This window comes from Rhinoderma darwinii, chromosome 2 (assembly GCF_050947455.1).
Source record: "Rhinoderma darwinii isolate aRhiDar2 chromosome 2, aRhiDar2.hap1, whole genome shotgun sequence".
Taxonomy (NCBI): domain Eukaryota; kingdom Metazoa; phylum Chordata; class Amphibia; order Anura; family Rhinodermatidae; genus Rhinoderma; species Rhinoderma darwinii.
In genome coordinates, this window is record NC_134688.1 from 234,363,966 (window position 1) to 234,381,573 (window position 17,608).

Consider the following 17,608-nt stretch of genomic DNA (forward strand, 5'->3'; position numbering starts at 1 on the left):
CCGTCCGGCTCCCATAGAAGTCTATGGGGCCGGGTAATACACGGCCATCACCGGAATGTGTCCCGAGTGACGGCCATGTATTCCGTCCCTCCTCCTCCTCCTCCTCCTCCTCCTCCTCCCACTAAAGTAATTTTCGTGTTCAAGATAGTACCTTTAAGAAATATGTAACGGCCATAGGGGTCATAAAGTATTAATGTGCCAGGCATAAATGTTCCCTTTTTTTACGATTTATGTAATTGCTGATGTATTTCTTTGCAACTGCTTTAAATAAAAAGAGTTTATACAAAAAAACGAAAGAAAATAAAGTTTTTAGTAGTGTTCAAAAAAATAAAAGTAAAAGTTTAAAAAACTTTAATAAATTTAAAAAAAAACAAAATAAATAAACAAAATTGATATCACCACGCCCGTAAAAGTCGAAACTATTACAATATAACATTATTTAACCCACACAGTGAACCCCATAAAGAAATTTCAAAACGCCATAATCGCTGTTTTTGGGCCACATTAACTCTAATAAAAGATGTAATTAAAAGTGAACAAAAACTCACATGTACCAAAAATAGTACCAATAAAAACTCGTGACACAAAAATAAGCCCTCGCACCAGTCAAACTAAAGAAAAATAAAAACGTTAGGGCTCTCATAATATTGTGACTCAAAGCACGTAATTTTCTTTGTAAAAATAGTAAAACATTAAAAAAAAATTGATAAATCTGGTATCGCCGTAATCATATTAACCCGCAGAATAAAGTTAAGTTGTAATTTTTTACTGCACGGTGAACGCCGTAATAACGAAAGCCAAAAAAAACTGACGAATCACAGTTTTTCCAACTTTACCACCACAAAGATTCTTTTTCCATCTCCCATTACATTATATAGTGCAATACAATTAAAAATTCTCGTACAAAGAAAAAGCCGTCAATTTACTTGAATTTGAAAGATAATTGTTCTTTGATGGTAGAGAATGACAAACTGCTATGAATCAAGAGATAAAAAGCAAATCTACATCTCATACTATTATTCTGTACAGATTGAGAAGCAACCACTCAGTTTGAGATCTCCCCCTCCACCCTCTCTGTGAAAAAGAAGGAGAACGGTCATCAACAGCAATCAGAACCTACAATGAAGCAGATCTGAGAGCTCACTTCCCGCTCAGGAGAGATCACTACAGCTCTTCCTCGTGGTTGGTGCATTTAGACACTTTAGAGCACATTTCCGCAGTTACACACTATAGAAATGATCCCTGAAAGTACAGTCTTAACCCTTGACTTGCTAGAACGACACTCCGGGGGATAGGACCCTATGTGTAACATTAGAGAGACATCCACACAACCTGAGACATAGAGACTCCTGTAAACATTGAGACCTTGTAAATGGTTAGAGCCGTGACTGCAGTGTTAGACAGCATTTCCCGGCCGTGTGACGACCGTTCGCAAAACGGGCGTCACACGGCCGCAGTAAAAACAATAGACCCCAAATGGGGTTATTCACACAACCGATTTTTTTGACGGCCCGGTAAATCCAGTGGTCAAAAAACTGGGACATGCCCTATTTTCGGCCATTCTCCTGGCCGTCCGGCTCCCATAGAAGTCTATGGGGCCGGGTAATACACGGCCATCACCGGAATGTGTCCCGAGTGACGGCCATGTATTCCGTCCCTCCTCCTCCTCCTCCCACTAAAGTAATTTTCGTGTTCAAGATAGTACCTTTAAGAAATATGTAACGGCCATAGGGGTCATAAAGTATTAATGTGCCAGGCATAAATGCTGCCTTTTTTACGATTTATGTAATTGCTGATGTATTTCTTTGCAACTGCTTTAAATAAAAAGAGTTTATACAAAAAAACTAAAGAAAATAAAGTTTTTAGTAGTGTTCAAAAAAATAAAAGTAAAAGTTTAAAAAACTTTAATAAATTTTAAAAAAACCAAAATAAATAAACAAAATTGATATCACCACGCCCGTAAAAGTCGAAACTATTACAATATAACATTATTTAACACACACAGTGAACCCCATAAAGAAATTTCAAAACGCCATAATCGCTGTTTTTGGGCCACATTAACTCTAATAAAAGATGTAATTAAAAGTGAACAAAAACTCACATGTACCAAAAATAGTACCAATAAAAACTCGTGACACAAAAATAAGCCCTCGCACCAGTCAAACGAAAGAAAAATAAAAACGTTAGGGCTCTCATAATATTGTGACTCAAAGCACGTAATTTTCTTTGTAAAAATAGTAAAACATTAAAAAAAAATTGATAAATCTGGTATCGCCGTAATCATATTAACCCGCAGAATAAAGTTAAGTTGTAATTTTTTACTGCACGGTGAACGCCGTAATAACGAAAGCCAAAAAAAACTGACGAATCACAGTTTTTCCAACTTTACCACCACAAAGATTCTTTTTCCATCTCCCATTACATTATATAGTGCAATACAATTAAAAATTCTCGTACAAAGAAAAAGCCGTCAATTTACTTGAATTTGAAAGATAATTGTTCTTTGATGGTAGAGAATGACAAACTGCTATGAATCAAGAGATAAAAAGCAAATCTACATCTCATACTATTATTCTGTACAGATTGAGAAGCAACCACTCAGTTTGAGATCTCCCCCTCCACCCTCTCTGTGAAAAAGAAGGAGAACGGTCATCAACAGCAATCAGAACCTACAATGAAGCAGATCTGAGAGCTCACTTCCCGCTCAGGAGAGATCACTACAGCTCTTCCTCGTGGTTGGTGCAGTTACACACTATAGAAATGATCCCTGAAAGTACAGTCTTAACCCTTGACTTGCTAGAACGACACTCCGGGGGATAGGACCCTATGTGTAACATTAGAGAGACATCCACACAACCTGAGACATAGAGACTCCTGTAAACATTGAGACCTTGTAAATGGTTAGAGCCGTGACTGCAGTGTTAGACAGCTTTTCCCGGCCGTGTGACGACCGTTCGCAAAACGGGCGGCACACGGCCGCAGTAAAAACAATAGACCCCAAATGGGGTTATTCACACAACCGATTTTTTTGACGGCCCGGTAAATCCAGTGGTCAAAAAACTGGGACATGCCCTATTTTCGGCCATTCTCCTGGCCGTCCGGCTCCCATAGAAGTCTATGGGGCCGGGTAATACACGGCCATCACCGGAATGTGTCCCGAGTGACGGCCATGTATTCCGTCCCTCCTCCTCCTCCTCCTCCTCCTCCTCCCACTAAAGTAATTTTCGTGTTCAAGATAGTACCTTTAAGAAATATGTAACGGCCATAGGGGTCATAAAGTATTAATGTGCCAGGCATAAATGCTGCCTTTTTTACGATTTATGTAATTGCTGATGTATTTCTTTGCAACTGCTTTAAATAAAAAGAGTTTATACAAAAAAACTAAAGAAAATAAAGTTTTTAGTAGTGTTCAAAAAAATAAAAGTAAAAGTTTAAAAAACTTTAATAAATTTAAAAAAAACCAAAATAAATAAACAAAATTGATATCACCACGCCCGTAAAAGTCGAAACTATTACAATATAACATTATTTAACCCACACAGTGAACCCCATAAAGAAATTTCAAAACGCCATAATCGCTGTTTTTGGGCCACATTAACTCTAATAAAAGATGTAATTAAAAGTGAACAAAAACTCACATGTACCAAAAATAGTACCAATAAAAACTCGTGACACAAAAATAAGCCCTCGCACCAGTCAAACGAAAGAAAAATAAAAACGTTAGGGCTCTCATAATATTGTGACTCAAAGCACGTAATTTTCTTTGTAAAAATAGTAAAACATTAAAAAAAAATTGATAAATCTGGTATCGCCGTAATCATATTAACCCGCAGAATAAAGTTAAGTTGTAATTTTTTACTGCACGGTGAACGCCGTAATAACGAAAGCCAAAAAAAACTGACGAATCACAGTTTTTCCAACTTTACCACCACAAAGATTCTTTTTCCATCTCCCATTACATTATATAGTGCAATACAATTAAAAATTCTCGTACAAAGAAAAAGCCGTCAATTTACTTGAATTTGAAAGATAATTGTTCTTTGATGGTAGAGAATGACAAACTGCTATGAATCAAGAGATAAAAAGCAAATCTACATCTCATACTATTATTCTGTACAGATTGAGAAGCAACCACTCAGTTTGAGATCTCCCCCTCCACCCTCTCTGTGAAAAAGAAGGAGAACGGTCATCAACAGCAATCAGAACCTACAATGAAGCAGATCTGAGAGCTCACTTCCCGCTCAGGAGAGATCACTACAGCTCTTCCTCGTGGTTGGTGCATTTAGACACTTTAGAGCACATTTCCGCAGTTACACACTATAGAAATGATCCCTGAAAGTACAGTCTTAACCCTTGACTTGCTAGAACGACACTCCGGGGGATAGGACCCTATGTGTAACATTAGAGAGACATCCACACAACCTGAGACATAGAGACTCCTGTAAACATTGAGACCTTGTAAATGGTTAGAGCCGTGACTGCAGTGTTAGACAGCTTTTCCCGGCCGTGTGACGACCGTTCGCAAAACGGGCGTCACACGGCCGCAGTAAAAACAATAGACCCCAAATGGGGTTATTCACACAACCGATTTTTTTGACGGCCCGGTAAATCCAGTGGTCAAAAAACTGGGACATGCCCTATTTTCGGCCATTCTCCTGGCCGTCCGGCTCCCATAGAAGTCTATGGGGCCGGGTAATACACGGCCATCACCGGAATGTGTCCCGAGTGACGGCCATGTATTCCGTCCCTCCTCCTCCTCCTCCTCTTCCTCCTCCTCCCACTAAAGTAATTTTCGTGTTCAAGATAGTACCTTTAAGAAATATGTAACGGCCATAGGGGTCATAAAGTATTAATGTGCCAGGCATAAATGCTGCCTTTTTTACGATTTATGTAATTGCTGATGTATTTCTTTGCAACTGCTTTAAATAAAAAGAGTTTATACAAAAAAACTAAAGAAAATAAAGTTTTTAGTAGTGTTCAAAAAAATAAAAGTAAAAGTTTAAAAAACTTTAATAAATTAAAAAAAAACCAAAATAAATAAACAAAATTGATATCACCACGCCCGTAAAAGTCGAAACTATTACAATATAACATTATTTAACCCACACAGTGAACCCCATAAAGAAATTTCAAAACGCCATAATCGCTGTTTTTGGGCCACATTAACTCTAATAAAAGATGTAATTAAAAGTGAACAAAAACTCACATGTACCAAAAATAGTACCAATAAAAACTCGTGACACAAAAATAAGCCCTCGCACCAGTCAAACGAAAGAAAAATAAAAACGTTAGGGCTCTCATAATATTGTGACTCAAAGCACGTAATTTTCTTTGTAAAAATAGTAAAACATTAAAAAAAAAATGATAAATCTGGTATCGCCGTAATCATATTAACCCGCAGAATAAAGTTAAGTTGTAATTTTTTACTGCACGGTGAACGCCGTAATAACGAAAGCCAAAAAAAACTGACGAATCACAGTTTTTCCAACTTTACCACCACAAAGATTCTTTTTCCATCTCCCATTACATTATATAGTGCAATACAATTAAAAATTCTCGTACAAAGAAAAAGCCGTCAATTTACTTGAATTTGAAAGATAATTGTTCTTTGATGGTAGAGAATGACAAACTGCTATGAATCAAGAGATAAAAAGCAAATCTACATCTCATACTATTATTCTGTACAGATTGAGAAGCAACCACTCAGTTTGAGATCTCCCCCTCCACCCTCTCTGTGAAAAAGAAGGAGAACAGTCATCAACAGCAATCAGAACCTACAATGAAGCAGATCTGAGAGCTCACTTCCCGCTCAGGAGAGATCACTACAGCTCTTCCTCGTGGTTGGTGCATTTAGACACTTTAGAGCACATTTCCGCAGTTACACACTATAGAAATGATCCCTGAAAGTACAGTCTTAACCCTTGACTTGCTAGAACGACACTCCGGGGGATAGGACCCTATGTGTAACATTAGAGAGACATCCACACAACCTGAGACATAGAGACTCCTGTAAACATTGAGACCTTGTAAATGGTTAGAGCCGTGACTGCAGTGTTAGACAGCTTTTCCCGGCCGTGTGACGACCGTTCGCAAAACGGGCGTCACACGGCCGCAGTAAAAACAATAGACCCCAAATGGGGTTATTCACACAACCGATTTTTTTGACGGCCCGGTAAATCCAGTGGTCAAAAAACTGGGACATGCCCTATTTTCGGCCATTCTCCTGGCCGTCCGGCTCCCATAGAAGTCTATGGGGCCGGGTAATACACGGCCATCACCGGAATGTGTCCCGAGTGACGGCCATGTATTCCGTCCCTCCTCCTCCTCCTCCCACTAAAGTAATTTTCGTGTTCAAGATAGTACCTTTAAGAAATATGTAACGGCCATAGGGGTCATAAAGTATTAATGTGCCAGGCATAAATGCTGCCTTTTTTACGATTTATGTAATTGCTGATGTATTTCTTTGCAACTGCTTTAAATAAAAAGAGTTTATACAAAAAAACTAAAGAAAATAAAGTTTTTAGTAGTGTTCAAAAAAATAAAAGTAAAAGTTTAAAAAACTTTAATAAATTTTAAAAAAACCAAAATAAATAAACAAAATTGATATCACCACGCCCGTAAAAGTCGAAACTATTACAATATAACATTATTTAACACACACAGTGAACCCCATAAAGAAATTTCAAAACGCCATAATCGCTGTTTTTGGGCCACATTAACTCTAATAAAAGATGTAATTAAAAGTGAACAAAAACTCACATGTACCAAAAATAGTACCAATAAAAACTCGTGACACAAAAATAAGCCCTCGCACCAGTCAAACGAAAGAAAAATAAAAACGTTAGGGCTCTCATAATATTGTGACTCAAAGCACGTAATTTTCTTTGTAAAAATAGTAAAACATTAAAAAAAAAATGATAAATCTGGTATCGCCGTAATCATATTAACCCGCAGAATAAAGTTAAGTTGTAATTTTTTACTGCACGGTGAACGCCGTAATAACGAAAGCCAAAAAAAACTGACGAATCACAGTTTTTCCAACTTTACCACCACAAAGATTCTTTTTCCATCTCCCATTACATTATATAGTGCAATACAATTAAAAATTCTCGTACAAAGAAAAAGCCGTCAATTTACTTGAATTTGAAAGATAATTGTTCTTTGATGGTAGAGAATGACAAACTGCTATGAATCAAGAGATAAAAAGCAAATCTACATCTCATACTATTATTCTGTACAGATTGAGAAGCAACCACTCAGTTTGAGATCTCCCCCTCCACCCTCTCTGTGAAAAAGAAGGAGAACGGTCATCAACAGCAATCAGAACCTACAATGAAGCAGATCTGAGAGCTCACTTCCCGCTCAGGAGAGATCACTACAGCTCTTCCTCGTGGTTGGTGCATTTAGACACTTTAGAGCACATTTCCGCAGTTACACACTATAGAAATGATCCCTGAAAGTACAGTCTTAACCCTTGACTTGCTAGAACGACACTCCGGGGGATAGGACCCTATGTGTAACATTAGAGAGACATCCACACAACCTGAGACATAGAGACTCCTGTAAACATTGAGACCTTGTAAATGGTTAGAGCCGTGACTGCAGTGTTAGACAGCTTTTCCCGGCCGTGTGACGACCGTTCGCAAAACGGGCGGCACACGGCCGCAGTAAAAACAATAGACCCCAAATGGGGTTATTCACACAACCGATTTTTTTGACGGCCCGGTAAATCCAGTGGTCAAAAAACTGGGACATGCCCTATTTTCGGCCATTCTCCTGGCCGTCCGGCTCCCATAGAAGTCTATGGGGCCGGGTAATACACGGCCATCACCGGAATGTGTCCCGAGTGACGGCCATGTATTCCGTCCCTCCTCCTCCTCCTCCTCCTCCTCCTCCCACTAAAGTAATTTTCGTGTTCAAGATAGTACCTTTAAGAAATATGTAACGGCCATAGGGGTCATAAAGTATTAATGTGCCAGGCATAAATGCTGCCTTTTTTACGATTTATGTAATTGCTGATGTATTTCTTTGCAACTGCTTTAAATAAAAAGAGTTTATACAAAAAAACTAAAGAAAATAAAGTTTTTAGTAGTGTTCAAAAAAATAAAAGTAAAAGTTTAAAAAACTTTAATAAATTTAAAAAAAAACAAAATAAATAAACAAAATTGATATCACCACGCCCGTAAAAGTCGAAACTATTACAATATAACATTATTTAACCCACACAGTGAACCCCATAAAGAAATTTCAAAACGCCATAATCGCTGTTTTTGGGCCACATTAACTCTAATAAAAGATGTAATTAAAAGTGAACAAAAACTCACATGTACCAAAAATAGTACCAATAAAAACTCGTGACACAAAAATAAGCCCTCGCACCAGTCAAACGAAAGAAAAATAAAAACGTTAGGGTTCTCATAATATTGTGACTCAAAGCACGTAATTTTCTTTGTAAAAATAGTAAAACATTAAAAAAAAATTGATAAATCTGGTATCGCCGTAATCATATTAACCCGCAGAATAAAGTTAAGTTGTAATTTTTTACTGCACGGTGAACGCCGTAATAACGAGAGCCAAAAAAAACTGACGAATCACAGTTTTTCCAACTTTACCACCACAAAGATTCTTTTTCCATCTCCCATTACATTATATAGTGCAATACAATTAAAAATTCTCGTACAAAGAAAAAGCCGTCAATTTACTTGAATTTGAAAGATAATTGTTCTTTGATGGTAGAGAATGACAAACTGCTATGAATCAAGAGATAAAAAGCAAATCTACATCTCATACTATTATTCTGTACAGATTGAGAAGCAACCACTCAGTTTGAGATCTCCCCCTCCACCCTCTCTGTGAAAAAGAAGGAGAACAGTCATCAACAGCAATCAGAACCTACAATGAAGCAGATCTGAGAGCTCACTTCCCGCTCAGGAGAGATCACTACAGCTCTTCCTCGTGGTTGGTGCATTTAGACACTTTAGAGCACATTTCCGCAGTTGCACACTATAGAAATGATCCCTGAAAGTACAGTCTTAACCCTTGACTTGCTAGAACGACACTCCGGGGGATAGGACCCTATGTGTAACATTAGAGAGACATCCACACAACCTGAGACATAGAGACTCCTGTAAACATTGAGACCTTGTAAATGGTTAGAGCCGTGACTGCAGTGTTAGACAGCTTTTCCCGGCCGTGTGACGACCGTTCGCAAAACGGGCGTCACACGGCCGCAGTAAAAACAATAGACCCCAAATGGGGTTATTCACACAACCGATTTTTTTGACGGCCCCGTAAATCCAGTGGTCAAAAAACTGGGACATGCCCTATTTTCGGCCATTCTCCTGGCCGTCCGGCTCCCATAGAAGTCTATGGGGCCGGGTAATACACGGCCATCACCGGAATGTGTCCCGAGTGACGGCCATGTATTCCGTCCCTCCTCCTCCTCCTCCTCCTCCTCCTCCTCCCACTAAAGTAATTTTCGTGTTCAAGATAGTACCTTTAAGAAATATGTAACGGCCATAGGGGTCATAAAGTATTAATGTGCCAGGCATAAATGCTGCCTTTTTTACGATTTATGTAATTGCTGATGTATTTCTTTGCAAATGCTTTAAATAAAAAGAGTTTATACAAAAAAACTAAAGAAAATAAAGTTTTTAGTAGTGTTCAAAAAAATAAAAGTAAAAGTTTAAAAAACTTTAATAAATTTGAAAAAAAACAAAATAAATAAACAAAATTGATATCACCACGCCCGTAAAAGTCGAAACTATTACAATATAACATTATTTAACCCACACAGTGAACCCCATAAAGAAATTTCAAAACGCCATAATCGCTGTTTTTGGGCCACATTAACTCTAATAAAAGATGTAATTAAAAGTGAACAAAAACTCACATGTACCAAAAATAGTACCAATAAAAACCCGTGACACAAAAATAAGCCCTCGCACCAGTCAAACGAAAGAAAAATAAAAACGTTAGGGCTCTCATAATATTGTGACTCAAAGCACGTAATTTTCTTTGTAAAAATAGTAAAACATTAAAAAAAAATTGATAAATCTGGTATCGCCGTAATCATATTAACCCGCAGAATAAAGTTAAGTTGTAATTTTTTACTGCACGGTGAACGCCGTAATAACGAAAGCCAAAAAAAACTGACGAATCACAGTTTTTCCAACTTTACCACCACAAAGATTCTTTTTCCATCTCCCATTACATTATATAGTGCAATACAATTAAAAATTCTCGTACAAAGAAAAAGCCGTCAATTTACTTGAATTTGAAAGATAATTGTTCTTTGATGGTAGAGAATGACAAACTGCTATGAATCAAGAGATAAAAAGCAAATCTACATCTCATACTATTATTCTGTACAGATTGAGAAGCAACCACTCAGTTTGAGATCTCCCCCTCCACCCTCTCTGTGAAAAAGAAGGAGAACAGTCATCAACAGCAATCAGAATTTACAATGAAGCAGATCTGAGAGCTCACTTCCCGCTCAGGAGAGATCACTGCAGCTCTTCCTCGTGGTTGGTGCATTTAAACACTTTAGAGCACATTTCCGCAGTTACACACTATAGAAATGATACCTGAAAGTACAGTCTTAACCCTGGACTTGCTAGAGCGACACTCCGGGGGATAGGACCCTATGTGTAACATTAGAGAGACATCCACACAACCTGAGACATAGAGACTCCTGTAAACATTGAGACCTTGTAAATGGTTAGAGCCGTGACTGCAGTGTTAGACAGCTTTTCCCGGCCGTGTGACGACCGTTCGCAAAACGGGCGTCACACGGCCGCAGTAAAACCAATAGACCCCAAATGGGGTTATTCACACAACCGATTTTTTTGACGGCCCGGTAAATCCAGTGGTCAAAAAACTGGGACATGCCCTATTTTCGGCCATTCTCCTGGCCGTCTGGCTCCCATAGAAGTCTATGGGGCCGGGTAATACACGGCCATCACCGGAATGTGTCCCGAGTGACGGCCATGTATTCCGTCCCTCCTCCTCCTCCTCCTCCTCCTCCTCCTCCTCCCACTAAAGTAATTTTCGTGTTCAAGATAGTACCTTTAAGAAATATGTAACGGCCATAGGGGTCATAAAGTATTAATGTGCCAGGCATAAATGCTGCCTTTTTTACGATTTATGTAATTGCTGATGTATTTCTTTGCAACTGCTTTAAATAAAAAGAGTTTATACAAAAAAACTAAAGAAAATAAAGTTTTTAGTAGTGTTCAAAAAAATAAAAGTAAAAGTTTAAAAAACTTTAATAAATTTTAAAAAAAACAAAATAAATAAACAAAATTGATATCACCACGCCCGTAAAAGTCGAAACTATTACAATATAACATTATTTAACCCACACAGTGAACCCCATAAAGAAATTTCAAAACGCCATAATCGCTGTTTTTGGGCCACATTAACTCTAATAAAAGATGTAATTAAAAGTGAACAAAAACTCACATGTACCAAAAATAGTACCAATAAAAACTCGTGACACAAAAATAAGCCCTCGCACCAGTCAAACGAAAGAAAAATAAAAACGTTAGGGCTCTCATAATATTGTGACTCAAAGCACGTAATTTTCTTTGTAAAAATAGTAAAACATTTAAAAAAAATTGATAAATCTGGTATCGCCGTAATCATATTAACCCGCAGAATAAAGTTAAGTTGTAATTTTTTACTGCACGGTGAACGCCGTAATAACGAAAGCCAAAAAAAACTGACGAATCACAGTTTTTCCAACTTTACCACCACAAAGATTCTTTTTCCATCTCCCATTACATTATATAGTGCAATACAATTAAAAATTCTCGTACAAAGAAAAAGCCGTCAATTTACTTGAATTTGAAAGATAATTGTTCTTTGATGGTAGAGAATGACAAACTGCTATGAATCAAGAGATAAAAAGCAAATCTACATCTCATACTATTATTCTGTACAGATTGAGAAGCAACCACTCAGTTTGAGATCTCCCCCTCCACCCTCTCTGTGAAAAAGAAGGAGAACGGTCATCAACAGCAATCAGAACCTACAATGAAGCAGATCTGAGAGCTCACTTCCCGCTCAGGAGAGATCACTACAGCTCTTCCTCGTGGTTGGTGCATTTAGACACTTTAGAGCACATTTCCGCAGTTGAACACTATAGAAATGATCCCTGAAAGTACAGTCTTAACCCTTGACTTGCTAGAACGACACTCCGGGGGATAGGACCCTATGTGTAACATTAGAGAGACATCCACACAACCTGAGACATAGAGACTCCTGTAAACATTGAGACCTTGTAAATGGTTAGAGCCGTGACTGCAGTGTTAGACAGCTTTTCCCGGCCGTGTGACGACCGTTCGCAAAACGGGCGTCACACGGCCGCAGTAAAAACAATAGACCCCAAATGGGGTTATTCACACAACCGATTTTTTTGACGGCCCCGTAAATCCAGTGGTCAAAAAACTGGGACATGCCCTATTTTCGGCCATTCTCCTGGCCGTCCGGCTCCCATAGAAGTCTATGGGGCCGGGTAATACACGGCCATCACCGGAATGTGTCCCGAGTGACGGCCATGTATTCCGTCCCTCCTCCTCCTCCTCCTCCTCCTCCTCCTCCTCCCACTAAAGTAATTTTCGTGTTCAAGATAGTACCTTTAAGAAATATGTAACGGCCATAGGGGTCATAAAGTATTAATGTGCCAGGCATAAATGCTGCCTTTTTTACGATTTATGTAATTGCTGATGTATTTCTTTGCAAATGCTTTAAATAAAAAGAGTTTATACAAAAAAACTAAAGAAAATAAAGTTTTTAGTAGTGTTCAAAAAAATAAAAGTAAAAGTTTAAAAAACTTTAATAAATTTGAAAAAAAACAAAATAAATAAACAAAATTGATATCACCACGCCCGTAAAAGTCGAAACTATTACAATATAACATTATTTAACCCACACAGTGAACCCCATAAAGAAATTTCAAAACGCCATAATCGCTGTTTTTGGGCCACATTAACTCTAATAAAAGATGTAATTAAAAGTGAACAAAAACTCACATGTACCAAAAATAGTACCAATAAAAACCCGTGACACAAAAATAAGCCCTCGCACCAGTCAAACGAAAGAAAAATAAAAACGTTAGGGCTCTCATAATATTGTGACTCAAAGCACGTAATTTTCTTTGTAAAAATAGTAAAACATTAAAAAAAAATTGATAAATCTGGTATCGCCGTAATCATATTAACCCGCAGAATAAAGTTAAGTTGTAATTTTTTACTGCACGGTGAACGCCGTAATAACGAAAGCCAAAAAAAACTGACGAATCACAGTTTTTCCAACTTTACCACCACAAAGATTCTTTTTCCATCTCCCATTACATTATATAGTGCAATACAATTAAAAATTCTCGTACAAAGAAAAAGCCGTCAATTTACTTGAATTTGAAAGATAATTGTTCTTTGATGGTAGAGAATGACAAACTGCTATGAATCAAGAGATAAAAAGCAAATCTACATCTCATACTATTATTCTGTACAGATTGAGAAGCAACCACTCAGTTTGAGATCTCCCCCTCCACCCTCTCTGTGAAAAAGAAGGAGAACAGTCATCAACAGCAATCAGAATTTACAATGAAGCAGATCTGAGAGCTCACTTCCCGCTCAGGAGAGATCACTGCAGCTCTTCCTCGTGGTTGGTGCATTTAAACACTTTAGAGCACATTTCCGCAGTTACACACTATAGAAATGATACCTGAAAGTACAGTCTTAACCCTGGACTTGCTAGAGCGACACTCCGGGGGATAGGACCCTATGTGTAACATTAGAGAGACATCCACACAACCTGAGACATAGAGACTCCTGTAAACATTGAGACCTTGTAAATGGTTAGAGCCGTGACTGCAGTGTTAGACAGCTTTTCCCGGCCGTGTGACGACCGTTCGCAAAACGGGCGTCACACGGCCGCAGTAAAAACAATAGACCCCAAATGGGGTTATTCACACAACCGATTTTTTTGACGGCCCGGTAAATCCAGTGGTCAAAAAACTGGGACATGCCCTATTTTCGGCCATTCTCCTGGCCGTCTGGCTCCCATAGAAGTCTATGGGGCCGGGTAATACACGGCCATCACCGGAATGTGTCCCGAGTGACGGCCATGTATTCCGTCCCTCCTCCTCCTCCTCCTCCTCCTCCTCCTCCCACTAAAGTAATTTTCGTGTTCAAGATAGTACCTTTAAGAAATATGTAACGGCCATAGGGGTCATAAAGTATTAATGTGCCAGGCATAAATGCTGCCTTTTTTACGATTTATGTAATTGCTGATGTATTTCTTTGCAACTGCTTTAAATAAAAAGAGTTTATACAAAAAAACTAAAGAAAATAAAGTTTTTAGTAGTGTTCAAAAAAATAAAAGTAAAAGTTTAAAAAACTTTAATAAATTTTAAAAAAAACAAAATAAATAAACAAAATTGATATCACCACGCCCGTAAAAGTCGAAACTATTACAATATAACATTATTTAACCCACACAGTGAACCCCATAAAGAAATTTCAAAACGCCATAATCGCTGTTTTTGGGCCACATTAACTCTAATAAAAGATGTAATTAAAAGTGAACAAAAACTCACATGTACCAAAAATAGTACCAATAAAAACTCGTGACACAAAAATAAGCCCTCGCACCAGTCAAACGAAAGAAAAATAAAAACGTTAGGGCTCTCATAATATTGTGACTCAAAGCACGTAATTTTCTTTGTAAAAATAGTAAAACATTTAAAAAAAATTGATAAATCTGGTATCGCCGTAATCATATTAACCCGCAGAATAAAGTTAAGTTGTAATTTTTTACTGCACGGTGAACGCCGTAATAACGAAAGCCAAAAAAAACTGACGAATCACAGTTTTTCCAACTTTACCACCACAAAGATTCTTTTTCCATCTCCCATTACATTATATAGTGCAATACAATTAAAAATTCTCGTACAAAGAAAAAGCCGTCAATTTACTTGAATTTGAAAGATAATTGTTCTTTGATGGTAGAGAATGACAAACTGCTATGAATCAAGAGATAAAAAGCAAATCTACATCTCATACTATTATTCTGTACAGATTGAGAAGCAACCACTCAGTTTGAGATCTCCCCCTCCACCCTCTCTGTGAAAAAGAAGGAGAACGGTCATCAACAGCAATCAGAACCTACAATGAAGCAGATCTGAGAGCTCACTTCCCGCTCAGGAGAGATCACTACAGCTCTTCCTCGTGGTTGGTGCATTTAGACACTTTAGAGCACATTTCCGCAGTTGAACACTATAGAAATGATCCCTGAAAGTACAGTCTTAACCCTTGACTTGCTAGAACGACACTCCGGGGGATAGGACCCTATGTGTAACATTAGAGAGACATCCACACAACCTGAGACATAGAGACTCCTGTAAACATTGAGACCTTGTAAATGGTTAGAGCCGTGACTGCAGTGTTAGACAGCTTTTCCCGGCCGTGTGACGACCGTTCGCAAAACGGGCGTCACACGGCCGCAGTAAAAACAATAGACCCCAAATGGGGTTATTCACACAACCGATTTTTTTGACGGCCCCGTAAATCCAGTGGTCAAAAAACTGGGACATGCCCTATTTTCGGCCATTCTCCTGGCCGTCCGGCTCCCATAGAAGTCTATGGGGCCGGGTAATACACGGCCATCACCGGAATGTGTCCCGAGTGACGGCCATGTATTCCGTCCCTCCTCCTCCTCCTCCTCCTCCTCCTCCCACTAAAGTAATTTTCGTGTTCAAGATAGTACCTTTAAGAAATATGTAACGGCCATAGGGGTCATAAAGTATTAATGTGCCAGGCATAAATGCTGCCTTTTTTACGATTTATGTAATTGCTGATGTATTTCTTTGCAACTGCTTTAAATAAAAAGAGTTTATACAAAAAAACTAAAGAAAATAAAGTTTTTAGTAGTGTTCAAAAAAATAAAAGTAAAAGTTTAAAAAACTTTAATAAATTTTAAAAAAACCAAAATAAATAAACAAAATTGATATCACCACGCCCGTAAAAGTCGAAACTATTACAATATAACATTATTTAACCCACACAGTGAACCCCATAAAGAAATTTCAAAACGCCATAATCGCTGTTTTTGGGCCACATTAACTCTAATAAAAGATGTAATTAAAAGTGAACAAAAACTCACATGTACCAAAAATAGTACCAATAAAAACTCGTGACACAAAAATAAGCCCTCGCACCAGTCAAACGAAAGAAAAATAAAAACGTTAGGGCTCTCATAATATTGTGACTCAAAGCACGTAATTTTCTTTGTAAAAATAGTAAAACATTAAAAAAAAATTGATAAATCTGGTATCGCCGTAATCATATTAACCCGCAGAATAAAGTTAAGTTGTAATTTTTTACTGCACGGTGAACGCCGTAATAACGAAAGCCAAAAAAAACTGACGAATCACAGTTTTTCCAACTTTACCACCACAAAGATTCTTTTTCCATCTCCCATTACATTATATAGTGCAATACAATTAAAAATTCTCGTACAAAGAAAAAGCCGTCAATTTACTTGAATTTGAAAGATAATTGTTCTTTGATGGTAGAGAATGACAAACTGCTATGAATCAAGAGATAAAAAGCAAATCTACATCTCATACTATTATTCTGTACAGATTGAGAAGCAACCACTCAGTTTGAGATCTCCCCCTCCACCCTCTCTGTGAAAAAGAAGGAGAACGGTCATCAACAGCAATCAGAACCTACAATGAAGCAGATCTGAGAGCTCACTTCCCGCTCAGGAGAGATCACTACAGCTCTTCCTCGTGGTTGGTGCATTTAGACACTTTAGAGCACATTTCCGCAGTTGCACACTATAGAAATGATCCCTGAAAGTACAGTCTTAACCCTTGACTTGCTAGAACGACACTCCGGGGGATAGGACCCTATGTGTAACATTAGAGAGACATCCACACAACCTGAGACATAGAGACTCCTGTAAACATTGAGACCTTGTAAATGGTTAGAGCCGTGACTGCAGTGTTAGACAGCTTTTCCCGGCCGTGTGACGACCGTTCGCAAAACGGGCGTCACACGGCCGCAGTAAAAACAATAGACCCCAAATGGGGTTATTCACACAACCGATTTTTTTGACGGCCCGGTAAATCCAGTGGTCAAAAAACTGGGACATGCCCTATTTTCGGCCATTCTCCTGGCCGTCCGGCTCCCATAGAAGTCTATGGGGCCGGGTAATACACGGCCATCACCGGAATGTGTCCCGAGTGACGGCCATGTATTCCGTCCCTCCTCCTCCTCCTCCTCCTCCTCCTCCTCCCACTAAAGTAATTTTCGTGTTCAAGATAGTACCTTTAAGAAATATGTAACGGCCATAGGGGTCATAAAGTATTAATGTGCCAGGCATAAATGCTGCCTTTTTTACGATTTATGTAATTGCTGATGTATTTCTTTGCAACTGCTTTAAATAAAAAGAGTTTATACAAAAAAACTAAAGAAAATAAAGTTTTTAGAAGTGTTCAAAAAAATAAAAGTAAAAGTTTAAAAAACTTTAATAAATTTTAAAAAAACCAAAATAAATAAACAAAATTGATATCACCATGCCCGTAAAAGTCGAAACT

At 38.2% G+C, this 17,608-nt stretch overlaps 1 protein-coding gene, 10 non-coding genes and 1 pseudogene across 16 annotated transcripts in view; all 12 read right to left on the bottom strand.

Moving 5' to 3' along the window:
* The window catches only part of TEX14 (testis expressed 14, intercellular bridge forming factor), a 532,366-nt gene that overhangs the window by 349,347 nt on the left and 165,411 nt on the right, over positions 1-17,608 (bottom strand). The gene's annotated exons all lie outside the window — the stretch shown is intronic.
* LOC142747646 (small nucleolar RNA U3) lies at positions 1,041-1,258 on the bottom strand. Its single transcript, XR_012881917.1, has one exon. It is a non-coding gene; the product is annotated as a small nucleolar RNA U3 (small nucleolar RNA).
* On the bottom strand, positions 2,594-2,783 carry LOC142747772 (small nucleolar RNA U3; annotated as a pseudogene).
* On the bottom strand, positions 4,131-4,348 carry LOC142747649 (small nucleolar RNA U3). The gene has a single exon (XR_012881918.1). It is a non-coding gene; the product is annotated as a small nucleolar RNA U3 (small nucleolar RNA).
* LOC142747704 (small nucleolar RNA U3) lies at positions 5,699-5,916 on the bottom strand. Its single transcript, XR_012881966.1, has one exon. It is a non-coding gene; the product is annotated as a small nucleolar RNA U3 (small nucleolar RNA).
* LOC142747650 (small nucleolar RNA U3) lies at positions 7,252-7,469 on the bottom strand. Its single transcript, XR_012881919.1, has one exon. It is a non-coding gene; the product is annotated as a small nucleolar RNA U3 (small nucleolar RNA).
* LOC142747723 (small nucleolar RNA U3) lies at positions 8,817-9,034 on the bottom strand. Its single transcript, XR_012881982.1, has one exon. It is a non-coding gene; the product is annotated as a small nucleolar RNA U3 (small nucleolar RNA).
* Positions 10,385-10,602, bottom strand: LOC142747763 (small nucleolar RNA U3). Its single transcript, XR_012882018.1, has one exon. It is a non-coding gene; the product is annotated as a small nucleolar RNA U3 (small nucleolar RNA).
* Positions 11,956-12,173, bottom strand: LOC142747711 (small nucleolar RNA U3). Its single transcript, XR_012881972.1, has one exon. It is a non-coding gene; the product is annotated as a small nucleolar RNA U3 (small nucleolar RNA).
* On the bottom strand, positions 13,527-13,744 carry LOC142747764 (small nucleolar RNA U3). Its single transcript, XR_012882019.1, has one exon. It is a non-coding gene; the product is annotated as a small nucleolar RNA U3 (small nucleolar RNA).
* On the bottom strand, positions 15,095-15,312 carry LOC142747712 (small nucleolar RNA U3). Its single transcript, XR_012881973.1, has one exon. It is a non-coding gene; the product is annotated as a small nucleolar RNA U3 (small nucleolar RNA).
* LOC142747687 (small nucleolar RNA U3) lies at positions 16,660-16,877 on the bottom strand. Its single transcript, XR_012881952.1, has one exon. It is a non-coding gene; the product is annotated as a small nucleolar RNA U3 (small nucleolar RNA).